The following is a 16226-nucleotide window of genomic DNA, read 5'->3' on the forward strand; positions in this document are numbered from 1 at the left end:
AGAAACGCTTCATTAGTAGCAGCGCGCTCTTCCACCCAACGCGCAATACCTCTCTTACAGCTTTTGCGCCTCATGATTCATCCCGACTTCGCGAATTATATTCTTTCCATAACGGTAATGGGCACCATGTTTCAACATTTCCATCGATTACAATAATAATATTAATAATGGTAATACTTGGAGATACTAAACATCATGCGTTTATCAGACTCAATGTTGAGAGTCATAACTAGTGGCCGCATGGTCATAATACGTGCAAATGATAACCGAGCTTAGAAATTCTTTGGAAAGCACGTTGCTCACCCTACTCGGGACATAAGACCCTGAAGAAATGTAATGGATCTGAAAATGGCAAGAAAAACAAGAAAAATAGCCGGCAGTAGTCGATCAGACGACTGGGGAAGGATACATAGAAATCCGGTTTGGAATCTAGTACATGCCCTTTTTATAGATTGCTATGACCTGGGCCTTCTTCCGGTCCCGTGGAACTTTCCGCCGTTCCAATGATCTGTGATAGGTGACGGATAAGAATGGTGCTATATTTGTAACATAGTCAACATAAAATCTTAAGGGGATACTGTCTGGGCCAGATGCCTTTCTGGCGTCTGAGGATCGTAACTGTTTTACAATCCTATATACACTGAACACTATGTCAGCCATCCTTTCGTTTGCTCGATGACTGGAAGGTGGAATGGGGCAGCAGTCCTCTATCTTAAACGAGTTTTTGAAAGCTAGGTTTTGGATTTCGGCCTTCTGCAGCGTCCCTACTGTCCGACTGCAACGTCCGAACTGCACTGCTGGCGCATTCCAACTCCCTTTGGACGACACACGACGACCAGGAAGTAACAGCAGTCCAGCTAAAATAATACGGCAGGGCCTATATCGATAAGCGCCGCTGCTGCCGCTCACGGGCAGGCAAGGCAGCAAGTCAGTGACACCAGTAATCGAAAATTAACGTAAGGAGGCTGCAGTACGGTATAAAATAGGGCGTTAAATAAGAGATGACACGAACAGGAGCCACGCACGGCTCACCACTGTAATCGCTGTATGGCGATTAAGACGCCAGGTGCCATACGACGCAGACAACATTTAGTAAATAAAAACAAATGTCCCTCGAACCCTCGACCTCCTGCCTGCTAACGCTACCTGAAGAAAGTATTGTAGAACACTCAGTATAATGTCGTTTGTTGAAACTTAACTACTCTTCTCGAACAATCAGTATATACACACAACAAATAACTTGTAGACGACCATTCATCTAGAGCGTCGGTGAGGTCCGTCGGAGCTGGTCCTCCCTCGGCGAGGAACTGGCTGTACTGCTGCTGGCGGAGTACTCCAACTTTCCCTGTATCTCTGAGGCGACCTCTGCAGAAAAAGGTTCTCTTTAGTCTCTAGCAAGTTCTGTTTGTTTGGAAGAATTGTTTTCCTCTTGGTTGCGCCTGCAAGTGCTTGTGTATATTATATGGTACACAGGGGTGTCTGGAGTGTAGTCTGCCTGGCAGGGGCCGTCTGTGCCACACGTAACACTACCCGTTGCACGAAACGCACAGCACTAGTTCGATGTGGTGACAGATATATTTACCGTACATGTGATGACAGTGATGACCATTTACTGCCAGAAATATGTGGTGAAACAAATCTTGCGAGATATATTTCGGTATTTTCATTATGTGAGGAAGTGTGCTGGGAAGCCCGAGTGAGCAAACTTTTCTTCAGCCTGTACAGTAACAATATTACGGTGTCAGTAGTACTGAGTGTGTGAGGGCCACAGCGGGATAGGTTTCTTCCCGCTTTCAGACGCCACGCGGGATTCCTACAAGCGGTCTCCATCGCAGATGCCGCGGCGCCGTCTGAATCGGGTGGGGAATGTGGGGCTGGCATTCCCGACGGCCCCTGGACGAGCGATTCGCGAGGAATGCGAGCGTCGTGTAACGCGTGACACATGCGGAAGACTCGCTCCCCCGTCGTGGTAAACACAAGCTCCACGTGGCGGCACGCGGTGGCTCCACTTGCAGAGAGTGGAGGAGGGTGCCTGCAACTGTGTGTGCGGCGCTACGGCGTTCCCGAGTCTGCAGCGGTCGATACAGTGTGTGTGTGTGTGTGTGTGTGTGTGTGTGTGTGTGTGTGTGTGTGTGTTTTGCACACGGGGCAGACTACACCAAGGCAATGACGGGGAGCTGGCCGAGAAACGTGCCGTCTGCTATGGACTTACAGGCATCTACATCTACATACATACTCCGCAACCCACGTACGGTGCATGGCTCTGGGTACCTTCCACCAGTACTAGTTATTCCCTTTCCTGCTCCATCAACTAATGAAGCTAGAGAAATTCGGCTACATATACGAGATGTGGTGACTATAAACTAACGGGACTGATGCTGTCACGGAGTAAGTACGCATGCGCCAAAGACAAACGACCAATAGGTGTAAAGCTAGGAGCCTCTTCAGTCGAATGCGGCCTCTCTAGGGTCTGTACACAAATCAGTGTAGGCAAGGCCAACGCTCGTGTAGAGCTGTTATTTTGTTTTGCCGGAATAACAGAGAAATTTGGAAAATCTGCTCAGTAACTATAAGAAGTTTACGGCGAAGACGTTTAATCATGTACGCCAGGTTTTGACTGGTTCTTCCGTTTGCGAGGTGGCTGAGAGACCGATGAAGATGACCAACACCCGGGATGCCTTTTACATAAAAACCGAATGAAAATATCGGGACAGGAGACAATGTGATAAGATCTGTCTGCTGGATGAGTTTTCGATCGACTGCTGAAACTGTAGGAATTGACAAACGATGCGTAAGGCAAAATTTACACTCATGAGAGAAGTGTGTGCAAGCTGGTGCCGAAAATTCTCAGACCCGAACTGAAAGAAGATATCGAAAATGACATTTTGAATACCACAGAATGTGATCCTAATTTCTTGAAACGAATGGCAACATGTAACGAATCTAGATTTGTCACTCACTTCATCGAGTCCAAATAGCTCGAAAGAGCAAATCAAGACTGAAAGCAATGGTAACTGTTTTTCTCGATATTCATGGAATTGTGTGGCTTCACTGGAGAGCCAACTATTAATCAGCATTAATACCTTGAGGTTATTGCCCTACACCGTTAGAAAATTCAGAAAAAACTACATCTACATTGATGCAATGCAAACCACATTTTAGTGCCTGGCAGAGGGTTCATCGAACCACCTTCACAATTGCTATTTTTCCAATCTCGTATAGCTCGCGGAGACAATGAACGCTTATCTCTTTTCGTACGAGCTCTGATTTCCCTTGTTTAATGTGGTGATCCTTCCGCCCTATGTAGGTCGGTGTTAACAAAATATTTTCGCATTCGGAGCAGAAAGTTGGTGATTGGAATTTCGTGAGAAGATTCCGTCGCAACGAAAAACGCCTTTCTTTTAATGATTTCCAGCCCAAATCCTGTATCTTTTCTGTGCCACTCTCTCCCATATTACGAGATAATACAAAACGTGCTGCTCTTCTTTGAACTTTTTCGATGTACTCCGTCAGACCTATCTGGTAGCGATCCCACACCGCGCAGCAGTATTCTAAAAGAGGACGGACAAGCGTAGTGTAGGCAGTCTCCTTAGTAGGTCTGTTACATTTTCTAAGTGTCCTGCCAATAAAACGCAGTCTTTGGTTAGACTTCACCCACAACATTTTCTGTGTGTTCCTTCCAATTTAAATTGTTCGTAATTGTAATACCTAGATATTTAGGTGAATCTACGGTATTTAGATTAGACTGACTTATCGTGTAACCGAAGTTTAACGAGTTCCTTTTAGCACTCATGTTAATGACCTCACACTTTTCGTTATTTACGGTCAACTGCCACTTTTCGCACCATTCAGATATGTTTTCTAAATCGTTTTGCATTGTGTTTTGATCTTATGATGACTTTATTAGTCGATAAACGACAGCGTCATCTGAAAAAACCGAACTTTTGTTTTACTTGACGACTGAGTCAATTATTACGAACTGTGACCTCTCTGACAGGGAAACACAAATCCAGCCACATAACTGAGACGATATTCCATATGCACGCAATTTCACTACGAGCCGCTTGTGTGGTACAGAGTCAAAAGCCTTCCGGATTTACAGAAATACGGAATCCATCTGAGATCCCTTGTCAATAGCACTCAACACTTCGTGTGAATAAAGAGGTAGTTGTGTTTCAGAGGATCGATGTTTTCTGAACCCATGTTGACTGTGTGTCAAAAGAAAGTTTTTTTTCCAGGTAATTCATAATGTTTGAACACAATATATGTTCCACAATCCTGATTCATATCGACGTTAAAGATATGGGCCTGTAATTTAGTGGATTGCCCCTAACACCATTCTTGAATATTGGTGTGACCTGTGCAACTTTCCAGTCTTTGGGTACGGATCTTTCGTCGAGCGCACAGTTGTATATGATTGTTAAGTATGGAGCTAATGCATCAGAATATTCCGAAAGGAACCTAATTGGTATACAGTCTGGACCAGAAGACTTGCTTTTATTAAGTGATTTGAGTTGCTTCATTACTCTGAGGATATTAACTCCTACGTTACTCATGTTGGCAGCTGTTCTTGATTCGAGATCTGGAATATTTACTTCATCATCTTTTCTGAAGGCATTTCGGAAGGCTGCGTTTAGTAACTCTGCCTTGGCAGCACTGTCTTCGACATTATTCCCACTGTTATCGCGCAGAGAAGGCATTCATTGTTTCTTGCCGCTAACATACTTCACATACGACCAAAATCTCTTTGGATTTTCTGCCAGGTTTCGAGACAAAGTTTCATTGTGGAAACTGTTATAAGCATCTCACATTGAAGTCGGCGCTAAATTTCGAGCTTCTGTAAAAGATCGCCAATCTTGGGCACTTTGCGCTTGTTTAAATTTGGCATCTTTGTTTCGCTGTTTCTGCAACAGTGTTCTAACGCGTTCTGTGTACCAAGAAGAATCAGCTTCGTCGTTTGTTAATTAATTTGGTATAAATCTCCTACTTGCTACCGATACTATTTCTTTGAGTTTAAGCCACATCTGGTCTACACTTTTATTATTAATTTGGAATGAATGGGGTTTGTCTCTCAGGAAGCCGTCAAGTGAATTTTTACCTGCTTTTTTGAAAAGGTATATTTTTAATTTTAATAATTAACAGCTTCAGTTACACCGTTTACCTAGAATTTACCTAGGTTTCATTCGGGATAACCAACCCTTCCTCAGAATAACAGTAACTAGCGTTTGTCCATGGTGGACATCGTAAAGTTAAAACTACAAAAGCATTTCGTTAATTCTCGTAGTTATTCTGATATTAGGTAAACTACTGCCAGAAATTCTTCAAGTTTGCAGTAAAAAACAAGGGCCGCTATGCATTTGCATTTCGTACATATTACTTCACATATATTGTTTCGTACAAAATGTAGACAAAATAGTGAATTATTCTATAAAGTTGAAGGGATCTGTCTGCAGTCTCGATAAAATCGAATGTATGTAAACCACTCCGCCACGAAAGCGCGCCAGCGAAAACGCCAGAAAGAAATAGTCATAAATCCCACGTATCTCATAAACCGTTCGACCTTTCGAAACGAGATTTTGGCTAATAATAGCACACAAACTGCAGAGTATTTTTATATATGATTAATACGCGAAACGTTCATATCCACCGTGATAATGAAGCAACTACAGATTTCTTTCCATGCAGTAATTTAATTCATAAGGACCATTGATAGCTGGTGAAACGAGAGTTGCTATGGGGTTTGTGACAGTAAAAATGAAGAAGTTAGGTGTTAATTTTATTCTCAGAATGGGATGTTTCATAAACTGTTGACCTGTTTGCCCTCAGTTGCTAGTTTAATAACACACTATTTCATGGTTCTGTCGCAGTTTCAAAAGCATCAAAATGTTAGTGAGATGAATATTTGTGAATTATGCTGTGTTCTGACAAAAGAAACATATCTTAACAGAGCAAAAATAGAAGTTACGTATTACTCAAAACACGTCATAGCCCTTTGTGGATCTCTCTATCCGCAACTACATTCATGGTATAACTGACAACTGCAGACCTGTCCTGTAATGAGCCGGCCGATGTGGCCGTGTGGTTCTAGGCTCTTGAGACTGGAACCGCGAGACTGCTACGGTAGCAGGTTCGAATCCTGCCTCGGGTATGGATGTGTGTGATGTTCTTAGTTAGGTTTAAGTAATTCTTCTTTCAGCATTGTAACTTCACCGAGCGCATTATCAGTCTCATTTAAATTAGCGTGATACGGACGGAGGCTGATTAAACTATGTCGTTTAGCGTCAGCTAGTTTGTCGGTTTCGTACTGTGGGGTTTTGGGCTTGTACACTATTTCAAATCCCATTAACTTCGCATTATACGAGCTACGTTCAACATCATGCAGTGGAACATTTCTTTGAACATAGAACCAAATATCTTCTTTCTTCGTTGTAGCTTTATCCACCACAACACAGTGGCATAGCGCGATGTCCAGTATTGTAGAATTCGGAGAAATATTTTGCAGCAGAACATTGTTTTCACAGGCAGCCGTGGCGGCCGAGCGGTTCTAGGCGCTACAGTCTGGAACCGCGCGACCGCAACGGTCGCAGGTTCGAATCCTACCTCGGGCATGGATATGTGTGATGTGCTTAGGATAGATACGTTCAAGTAGTTTTAAGTCTAGGGGACTGATGACCTCAGAAGTTAAGTACCAAAGTTCTCAGAACCATTTGAACCATTGTTTTCACAGCCAGGAATGTGTTCCTGAGCGTCCACTTTTATTGTGAATCTTCTGTTTGCAGACATACTGCGCTGTTAATGTTGAAGCAGTGCCAACATGAGACACTCGTTCACAATACGTGACGACTGTAGAACACTTCCACGCCAGAAAATATCACTTAACAACAAGTGCTGACGAACGCAGCTACCTCTGATGCGCGACAGCACGTCGTACTGTCTACCCATGGCATGGCAACAGAGGAGCTTTAGCAACCAAACTGCTGACGGACTGGTAGGGGAAGCCGGCCGGCCATTGGTGTTACCTGGGCAACGGCGTCAAGTCTCCGCCGCTGAGCCAAACGTCAAAAGTAGCAACTAGTTTTAAACGCACTGTAGGGAAATCACAAGGAACCGAAATCGGGATGACTTTGTAACACCATAACTCTAATGCTCTACTGATTTACTTTGCCTTTTGTTTTATTTAATGTTACATCATTGAGCTTCTGTAAATGTTGTTTGATTGAATCGATAACACAAAATTGCATACTCCTTTCTTTGTAAAAAGTTTGATGAGGTGGTTGGATTCTATGCAATGTAGTATATCTGTCATTTAAATTCTTTGTCCCAATTGGAGATAAACAAAAACTTACTGCATATATTTGGAATTTGTTTAAATAATTTTAGCCGGCCGGAGTGGCCGAGCGGTTAAAGGCGCTACAGTCTGGAACCGCACAACCGCTACGGTCACAGGTTCGAATCCTGCCTCGGGCATGGATGTGTGTGATGTCCTTAGGTTAGATAGGTTTAAGTAGTTCTACGTTCTAGGGGACTTATGACCACAGCAGTTGAGTCCCATAGTGCTCAGAGCCATTTGAACCATTTTGAACCATAAATAATTTTGTGTAGAGCTACTAATACGTGAAAATGTTCTGTTTTATTTAAAGTGTTTGTTCTCTGTTATGTAAACTGCTGACCTTCACTTAGGGTTCTTAGTTATCTGTGTGTAAAAAGGTGTGGTAGTTACCCCAGGGAACGGAACTGTGTAGCGCGCGTGAATTGTGGTTGGCCTAGGTAGAAAAGACGGAACCAAGAGTCAGTCAGGGACGAGCTACCAAACTGTACACTGCCATCTAAAAGTTGTATATTGTGCTGGTTCCGAGAGAGGCTTTTTCTGCCACTTACCTATGCTTCGGATGGATGGATAAATTGCTGGAACGATTCTGGAATTGGTATCCATCATCGCCATCAAGAAGAGACAGAGTCCAGCAATTCTGCCTGCAAATCCACCTACCAACATGCAGTTGCCACCACATTGCTCAATCACTGTAACGGAATACTATAATAATGTACAGTGAAGGATCAGCTTATTAGATGTGTTAGTGTGCTCAAATATAAGGTAACATAATTGAATTCATGTACCTACCTTGATTTTTATTCCTATCACAACACCTCTCCATTTAAACTATGATTACCGAGTGTCCTAGTTTGTGGGAAAAAATGAAAGCCTCAGAACATTAAATAATGTTGTTTGATCTTTGGTAAGAAGGGAGTGTTCAGATTTACTGTGGATTTAGTGAAATTGTGGGAGGTTGTAAATGTAGTCTTGTGGAAGCCTCCTAGGGATGGAAACAGTCTAATTTAAAGTTTTGTGGAGTTTCAAAGTCACTTATTTAATCATTTACTTGAAAGTAGAAGACTGTGGTAATGAAGACAATTTGCAGTTTCTTTTAGTGATTAAAAGCTCTTAAAACTGAGGCTTATGAAGTGTTGCTTAATTAATGATCATAGTGCTGCCTGTAGTAAATTTTACAAGGTGAGTCAGTTTCTTGTAAATTTGTCAACATTGAGTCCCACTGCAGCAGAAGCCTTAAATTGCAGTTGTGGAGAGTTATATTTGCTTGCTGAGCACTTGTTTCTTTCGGGCATTGAAAGTGCATATTAATAGTGTAATAAGATCCACAGGTTATCCTTTACCCACTATTTATGAAAACAATAATTTCTTTATTCGAAAGACAGTGAGAAGTAACCTGTTAGTGAATTCCAGTTAACTTTCATTTTAAATAGTAAAGTATTTAACTGAGAGAGACTTACGCTGTTACCAGCTCATAATTTTGCAGTGAACAACATTTATAATTCTACTTCAATTTACCGAGCGAGGTGGCGCAGTGGTTAGACATTGGACTCGCATTCGGGAGGACGACGGTTCAATCCCGCGTCCGGCCATCCCGATTTAGGTTTTCCGTGATTTCCCTAAATCGGTCCAGGCAAATGCCGGGATGGTTCCTTTCAAAGGGCACGGCCGACTTCCTTCCCCGTCCTTCCCTAATCCGATGAGACCGATGACCTCGCTGTCTGGTCTCCTTCCCCAAACAAACCAACCAATCTACTTCAATTAGGAAAGTGTTTGAAGAATAATACTTAACCTATGTCCAATTTATGATTCTGCAGTAAATATTTATAGTAATGTTATAAAGACCATTTTGTTTGAATAAGCCCTGAAAGTAATAGTGTGTTTCATGATCTGTTATATTTACGCAAATAGTTTGTTCTGCTCTTTTAGCTTCCAATCTTAACCGTGAACATATACAGGTGTCAGGGTTCGTTGCACTCGCGTGTGGCAAAATATAAGTTGTGTTTGTCCGTTAAGGTAACCCATACATAATTTCTTGAACAAGAATGTCTATCATCCTCTTGCCTAATTAGGCTGGCAACCGTTTTCCTTATTCTTTAAACAGTGTAGCTAGGTAAAACATTGTTTGTACTGTTCAAATACTTAAGTAATTCTGACTTTCATTTCCGATAAGCCACCCCCGTAAGGTACAACACGGTCAACACAACAAAATTCCTCTCAGAGGGTAACCTGCTCTGCTTCTTCATACTATAATTACTAGAACAAGAATAATTTCTTTATAGGAACTGCCTTAGACTTTGAGGTTATGGTATAGTACGAGGTGCATTCAAGTTCTAAGACCTCCGATTTTTTTTCTAATTAACTACTCACCCGAAATCGATGAAACTCGCGTTACTTCTCGACGTAATCGCCATGACTCCATGGCAGCGGCGAAGACTTCTTTAGGAGTCTGTTTTGACCACTGGAAAATCGCTGAGGCAATAGCAGCACGGTTGGTAAATGTGCGGCCACAGAGAGTGTCTTTCATTGTTGGAAAAAGCCAAAAGTCACCAGTAGCCAGGTCAGGTGAGTAGGGAGCATGAGGAATCACTTCAAAGTTGTTATCACGAAGAAACTGTTGCGTAACGTTAGCTCGATGTGCGGGTGCGTTGTCTTGGTGAAACAGCACACGCGCAGCCCTTCCCGGACGTTTTTGCTGCAGTGCAGGAAGGAATTTGTTCTTCAGAAGATTTTCGTAGGATGCACCTGTTACCGTAGTGCCATTTGGAACGCAATGGGTAAGGATTACGCCCTCGCTGCCCCAGAACATGGACACCATCATTTTTTCAGCACTGGCGGTTACCCGAAATTCTTTTGGCGGCGGTGAATTTGTGTGCTTCCATTGAGCTGACTGGCGCTTTGTTTCTGGATTGAAAAATGGCATCCACGTCTCATCCATTGTCACAACCGACGAAAAGAAAGTCCCATTCATGCTGTCGTTGCGCGTCAACATTGCTTGGCAACATGCCACACGGGCAGCCATGTGGTCATCCGTCAGCATTCGTGGCACCCACCTCGATGACACTTTTCGCATTTTCAGGTCGTCATGCAGGATTGTGTGCACAGAACCCACAGAAATGCCAACTGTGGAGGCGATCTGTTCAACAGTCATTCGGCGATCCCCCAAATAAATTTTCTCCACTTTCTCGATCATGTCGTCAGACCGGCTTGTGCGAGCCCGAGGTTGTTTTGGTTTGTTGTCACACGATGTTCCGCCTTCATTAAACTATCGCACCCACGAACGTACTTTCGACACATCCATAACTCCATCACCACATGTCTCCTTCAGCTGTCGATGAATTTCAATTGGTTTCACACCACGCAAATTCAGAAAACGAATGATTGCACGCTGTTCAAGTAAGGAAAACGTCATCATTTTAAGTATTTAAAACAGTTCTCATACTCGCCGCTGGCGGTAAAATTCCATGTGCCGTACGGTGCTGCCATCTCAGGGACGTATTGAAAATGAACGCGGCCTCATTTTAAAACAATGCGCATGTTTCTATCTCTTTCCAGTGCGGAGAAAAAAAATCAGAGGCCTTAGAATTGGAATGCACCTCGTAGTAGCATACAGGAGTGTTATACACGGCTTTTCTGTGACAGGACTACTTGTTCTGTTGGGGCATAGTACGTAATAAGCCAAACTTGGTATTTGATTATATAAGCTACGTGAATCCAGTTGCAGTGCTATAACTTGAATGGAATGTTGAACATCTACCGTCCCCCAGTATGGTCCACCTGCACCGTGTGCAAGTACCTTTCTTAAGTTTGCAGTGCAGCACTGTGTTAAACCGCACTGCGGAACACAATTGCAGGATCACTTTTTCGAAATCCAGTGATTGCCTCCCGCTACAACGCACAAGTCTCAGATTTAGCTGAAATGTGCCAAGAAACTTTTTTTGTAATTATGCAAAAGCGTGGCGGCGTCACTCAATGAATCGTCAACGCTTCACACGGAAAATAAAGAACAGAGCTCAGAAGTTCATGTGGCGTGTAATATTGGTTAATGGCATCATACTGGCGCCAAATTTCATCTCAATTCCATCCGGCGCCACTGTGGACGTGTAGCAGGATGTGAAGGTTGCAATTTCACTGACATCGAATTGTTGTAGTATCATGGAACATATTTTGTGCTCAAACATAATGACCTTTCTAGACTCTGAGGAGCTCATCTGCAGAAACCAGCACGGTTTTAGGTTACGGCGGTTATGCGAGACACAGCTGGTCTTCTTTGTGTATGATAAGCAACAGACTCTAGATACCGGCTCTCAAGTTTATGCCATATTTGTTGACGTTCGAAGGGCGTTCGGTTCAGTTCCGCACTGTCGCCTGCTCCAAAAAGTGCGTGCTTTCGGTCTATCCGATGACATATGCGGTTAGATGGGAGGTTTTCCAGACAGAGCAGTATGTCGTCCTGAATGGGTTGACTTCAACAGAAACAAGCGTAACTTCTAGTGCGCCCCAGGGCAGCGTAAAAGGTCCGCTGCTTTTTACGATTTACAAAAACGATCTGGTGATCTGGTTGATGGTACTGACAGCGGCATTAGACTGTTTGCCGATGATGCTGTGGTCTGCAGGAAAGTAGTATCACACGAAAGTTGTGAACAAACCAACGAGGATTTGCAGAAAATAAATGTGTGGTGTAATGACTGGCAGTTATCTCTCAATATTAGTAGGTCTAACCTACTACGTATAACAAGGCGAAAATCCCCACTAATGTAGGAGGACAAAATAAATGCCCAGTCTTTGGAAGCGGTAACATCCGTCAAGTATCTGGCTCTGACTGTTCGAAATGATCTCAAATGGTATGATCACATTACACAAGCAACGGGCAAGGCGAACTCTAGACTGCCGTTTATTGGTAGAATCCTGAAGCAATGCAGTCTTTCAACAAATGAAATTGCTTTCAATACGTTAGTTCGTCCAGTATTAGAGTATTGTTCGTCTGGATGGGACCCTTACCAATTAGGTCAGATTCAAGATATTGAGAAGGTCCAAAGAAGAGAAGCAAGATTCGTGACTGGTACGTTTAGCCCTCGCGAGAGCGTTACAGATCTCATAGAAGGTTTGAAGTGGGACACACTCGCAGATAGACGACGCGCTAAACGGAAGGGGCTGCTCACTAAGTTCCGAAATCCGATCTTCGCCGAGGATGAAGAGCATGTATTGTTATCACCAACTTTCAGATTGCTCAATAATCACCATCAAAGATAAGATAAGAGAAATCAGAGTTCGTACTGAGGCGTTCAGCCAGTCGTTTTTCCCTCGCGTGATCCACGAGTGGAACAGATGGCCAGGGGGGGGGGGGGGGGGGGGGGGGAATATGGCGCGAATTGTAACCTCCGCCACATACGGCTTGGTGACTCGCGGAGTACATATGTTGATGTAGATGTTCCTCTTCTCATTTACCCGTTTCTAGTGATGCCTCTGTATAAAAGTCGCCAAAGAAACAGTTTCTTTCGTCGAGGCGCTGATTCACACACATTTCGTGGTCCAAAACGACAATTCGCAGTGCGATGAGTCCAACAAGTGTTCGTTCCTGGCAGCCTTTGACACTGCTGAAGCACCCCCACGTTCCAATTCTTCTCTGAAGACATTTCAGGCCTGAACGTCGACAGAACATGATCGCACCGAGACCGCAGTTTTTGCTGTCGTGTTCAATCTCAAAGCACTAGGTACTGTTCAAAGGCGTTCTACGAAACTTGAACGTGATCTGAGGCAAATAATAACTCTGCTACACCATCGGTGGCAACCGTCAACTTTTATTAAGAATTTTAAAAATGTTTTTGTACAGAACCTACGTAGGCGTCTCGAGGCAGCCAACCACTTTTACAATCCGCTACTACCGGCTTCGGCTACTGCCATGTTCGGCTCTGTTACAAAGGAAAGACCGTGGTGTAACCAACTAAGTTCGTCTAGCTGAAGCAAAATCTACAACAAGATTGGTGATACTTGAGAAAAATAAAATGTTTGTGTGATTAACAGTCATACATACCATAAAATATCCTAATGAATGTATTAACATCAGCAACTATACGTACGGAAGCATACCAAGTGCTGCTGATAGCCAGGATGTGTAGTGGGGCGACTCGTGGATATTTATATTTCTTTGTATTGTTGCCGTTCTTCTCACAGGCTCTCTAACTACAATGTTGGCAACCAGACAGTGATTAGCAAAAACGTGATGCCTGCAATTAAAGTTCACTGTGCCCGCTCTGATGGAGAAATAAAGTCATTGATCATTGAAGCTCATTACTCTGAGAATTTATGATGATGTCTGGGATTCATAGAAAATGCAGTTTACTATAACAATTTTCACTATATTCTGAAAACGATAAAGCGTAGGGTTTCAAATAAATATTTAACCAAGCAATGCTTCTATCAGCTGTTGGACTATCAGAGCTGTTCAGTCTATTGTGCGGATTCTGTTATCCCTAGATAACGAAACTGTTCAATAATCGTTATCGATGTAAATGTTCAAAGTGAATGCTCGTCGAAATTTGATGTTAATATTCATCAAACGCCACACTACTAATGATAGAAGGCCCATCCTGCGGAGACACATGAAAATACAACATACGCAAACTGAGAATAAATCACTGGAGTCGTTTCATAATTAACACTTTACCCCAATGCGAACTCACTGTTACGTGCATATCTAGTTACGTATTATGGCATCCAAGGCTGTTCCTTGCAACTGCACAAACGCAACGTGGCTTCTGACACGGAGTGCGTGCTGATACGAATCTAGAAGATAACTGGGGCCCTGACTCTAGCTCGCAGCGCTCTTATTTATACAGCCGCGGTGCCTACCGCCGAAGGCACAGCCGACAACATTTGCCGTCCTAACTAGCCGCTTGGGCTAGCAAAGCACCACTTCAAGTTACTAAATAATTAATTGCTTCATTAGCTAAAGGCCAATGAAGCTCTAAATTTAATTGTGCTATCAGAACGCAGGTAAGTATCTATAATAAAATTCTGATGTGGCTAGGATAAATATTTTTGGGGAGAGAATTATTTTAGTTGCACTGCACGCAATAGATGAGCTCTGAACTTGCCCTTTGGACAGACGCTGCTGCTACAGTTTTATAGCTACCTTTTGGAAACTTCTCACATCTTTGTTATCATAGTGTATCTCAGTTCTACCTAAATCTAAACATCCTAGCTTTATGTAATCACTTACTTAATCTATCTTGCTTCCATACTCTTAGGACACAAAAACAGAAAATCATGAATTTCAACTGAAATATTACTTTGTGAGATCCAGCATGCTGTTTCCATTGAATTACAATGAAAAAGCAATGAGAATATTGTTTCTGAAGTTTCTAGCACCTTCCTGTTCCGCCAATGATTTTTACCTAAAACGTCCAAATTTCGAAAACTGTTAAAGTTATTAAACTGAAACTTAACACATTATTATTTTAGCATAACTCCTGACATGCTATTAACTTTTCAGATTATTTACTTTACTTTTAACGTATTGTGCAACATTCGTGATGTCATAGCTAGTTAGACTGGACTTGGCTGGCACACAATGGAAAGCATATATATTCTATATGGCGTCAGTAGGCTGCTTCCCTACAGTGTCTCGCATTTATACAAATAACTGAGACCAGAAAAGGGCACTATAGATAATAAACATGACTAAGTCGTGTCGTCAATTTAATAATTAACAGGTGGTATGCGTAGTTATTAGTTAAAATTACTTCACGCAACACCATGAGCGTCTGACAAAAAAAAAAACATGAACTTACGTACAATAAGTGGAATTGGATCAATTCTTAAAATCCGCGTAAATGGTGTAAAGAGAAGTTAAGGGGAGCTCCTAGCTGGCAAAGTCAGTGACACACAAACGCGTGGAAGCCAAAACGAAAAGTCTGAAGAAGGTAGGAGGCGAGGTACTTGCGGAAGTAAAGCTGTGAGGACGGAGCGTGAGTCGTGCTTTGGTAGTTCAGTTGGTACAGCACTTGCCCGCGAAAGGCAAAGGTCCCGAGTTCGAGTCTCAGTCTGGCACACAGTTTTAATCTGCCAGGAAGCTTCGAAAAGTCTAAAATTGGCATTACATCTATAAATCGAAATCTTCCATCGTGGAAGAGCGGTCCAAGGCGTCTTGTCACGGTCCGCATGGCTTCCTCTGTCGTGGGTTCGAGTCCTCCCTCGGGCATGGGTGTGTGTGTGTGTGCTGTCCTTAGCGTAAGTTAGTTTAAGTTATATTAAGGAGTGTGTAGTGTGTAAGCTCAGGGACCGGTGACCTCAGCAGTTTGGTCCCATTAGACCTTACCACAAATTTCCAATTTCCTTCCATCGTGGAAATTAATTAAATCTTAATCATAAGTGTAGAGTAATAAAAGAGTGACTATTAATTAAAAAACTTGATTTCCCAGAATGAAATTTTCACTCTGCAGCGGAGTGCGTTCTGATACGATACTTCCTGTCAGATTAAAGCTATGTACCGGACCGAGACTCGAATTAGAGACCTTTGCGTCAGCTCAGATGGTAGAGCACTTTCCCGCGAAAGGTAAATGTCTCCGTCCGGCGAACAGTTTTAATCTGCTAGGAAGTTTCAAAAACTTGATTGTTGGTAAGAGTCAACTTTGCCAAGTAGGAGTTCACCATTGTTTTCCTTTACACCTTTTATGTGGACTTTAAGTAAGGATCTAATTCCATCTACTGTGCGTTAGTTTTTGTTTTATTGTCAGATGCTTATGTTGCAATGTGAAGTAATTTTGATTAATTAATATACATACCGAATTTTAACTGTTAAATTTACGACACATGCTGATCATGTTCCTTAGCTAATGCTGTCTGCTAGCCACAGTTGTTTGTATAAATTAAATACGAGATGCATCCTTGTCACCAC

The sequence above is a fragment of the Schistocerca piceifrons genome, chromosome 9 (assembly GCF_021461385.2).
Source record: "Schistocerca piceifrons isolate TAMUIC-IGC-003096 chromosome 9, iqSchPice1.1, whole genome shotgun sequence".
In the NCBI taxonomy this organism is placed as follows: domain Eukaryota; kingdom Metazoa; phylum Arthropoda; class Insecta; order Orthoptera; family Acrididae; genus Schistocerca; species Schistocerca piceifrons.